Genomic DNA, 1,179 nt, shown 5'->3' with positions numbered 1-1,179 from the left:
CGAAAGAGCAAAGCGTGGTGATATAGTATCTTTAAAAGGCCCTTTGGTAGGCACAATATTTGCTTACGGCCATACCACCCTGAACACGCCCGATCTCGTCTGATCTCGGAAGCTAAGCAGGGTCGGGCCTGGTCAGTACTTGGATGGGAGACCGCCTGGGAATACCAGGTGCTGTAAGCTTTTTCACTCCTCTTTACAAAAGCAGAGGCGCTGCTGCTTTTTCAGTGGACACCGACAGGGTGGGAAGGAAATAGCTAGATCATGACTTGCCGGTATAGAAATGACACAAATCCAGTTAAATGATGGCTTTCATCATTCCTAAGCTCATCGATCATTTTCTTTTCAATTTTATGCTAACGTATTCTACATTTCAACAGTAAATATTAATATTTTTACTGCACTACATTTGTGATCCTTATAGCCACTTTGTACATTCTGATTTGACATTTAAAAGCTGTGAGTGTGTCTGGAAATCTGCAGGCGCTCCCTGTATAGACGAAAGAGCAAAGCGTGGTGATATAGTATCTTTAAAAGGCCCTTTGGTAGGCACAATATTTGCTTACGGCCATACCACCCTGAACACGCCCGATCTCGTCTGATCTCGGAAGCTAAGCAGGGTCGGGCCTGGTCAGTACTTGGATGGGAGACCGCCTGGGAATACCAGGTGCTGTAAGCTTTTTCACTCCTCTTTACAAAAAGCAGAGGGCGCTGCTGCTTTTTCAGTGGACACCGACAGGGTGGGAAGGATATAGCTAGATCATGACTTGCCGGTATAGAAATGACACAAATCCAGTTAAATGATGGCTTTCATCATTCCTAAGCTCATCGATCATTTTCTTTTCAATTTTATGCTAACGTATTCTACATTTCAACAGTAAATATTAATATTTTTACTGCACTACATTTGTGATCCTTATAGCCACTTTGTACATTCTGATTTGACATTTAAAAGCTGTGAGTGTGTCTGGAAATCTGCAGGCGCTCCCTGTATAGACGAAAGAGCAAAGCGTGGTGATATAGTATCTTTAAAAGGCCCTTTGGTAGGCACAATATTTGCTTACGGCCATACCACCCTGAACACGCCCGATCTCGTCTGATCTCGGAAGCTAAGCAGGGTCGGGCCTGGTCAGTACTTGGATGGGAGACCGCCTGGGAATACCAGGTGCTGTAAGCTTTTTC

At 44.4% G+C, this 1,179-nt stretch overlaps 3 non-coding genes across 3 annotated transcripts; all 3 read left to right on the top strand.

Annotated features, from left to right (window-relative positions):
• Positions 1 to 61: 61 nt before the first annotated feature.
• On the top strand, positions 62 to 180 carry LOC129115898 (5S ribosomal RNA). Its single transcript, XR_008533287.1, has one exon. It is a non-coding gene; the product is annotated as a 5S ribosomal RNA (ribosomal RNA).
• A 377-nt stretch (positions 181 to 557) lies between these two features.
• On the top strand, positions 558 to 676 carry LOC129115897 (5S ribosomal RNA). The gene has a single exon (XR_008533286.1). It is a non-coding gene; the product is annotated as a 5S ribosomal RNA (ribosomal RNA).
• Positions 677 to 1,055: 379 nt separating this feature from the next.
• On the top strand, positions 1,056 to 1,174 carry LOC129115896 (5S ribosomal RNA). The gene has a single exon (XR_008533285.1). It is a non-coding gene; the product is annotated as a 5S ribosomal RNA (ribosomal RNA).
• Positions 1,175 to 1,179: the final 5 nt, after the last annotated feature.

Source organism: Anoplopoma fimbria, unplaced genomic scaffold, assembly GCF_027596085.1.
Source record: "Anoplopoma fimbria isolate UVic2021 breed Golden Eagle Sablefish unplaced genomic scaffold, Afim_UVic_2022 Un_contig_1987_pilon_pilon, whole genome shotgun sequence".
Lineage (NCBI taxonomy): Eukaryota > Metazoa > Chordata > Actinopteri > Perciformes > Anoplopomatidae > Anoplopoma > Anoplopoma fimbria.
Note: the sequence above shows the minus strand (reverse complement) of the source record. Positions and strands in the feature narration are given on the sequence as shown.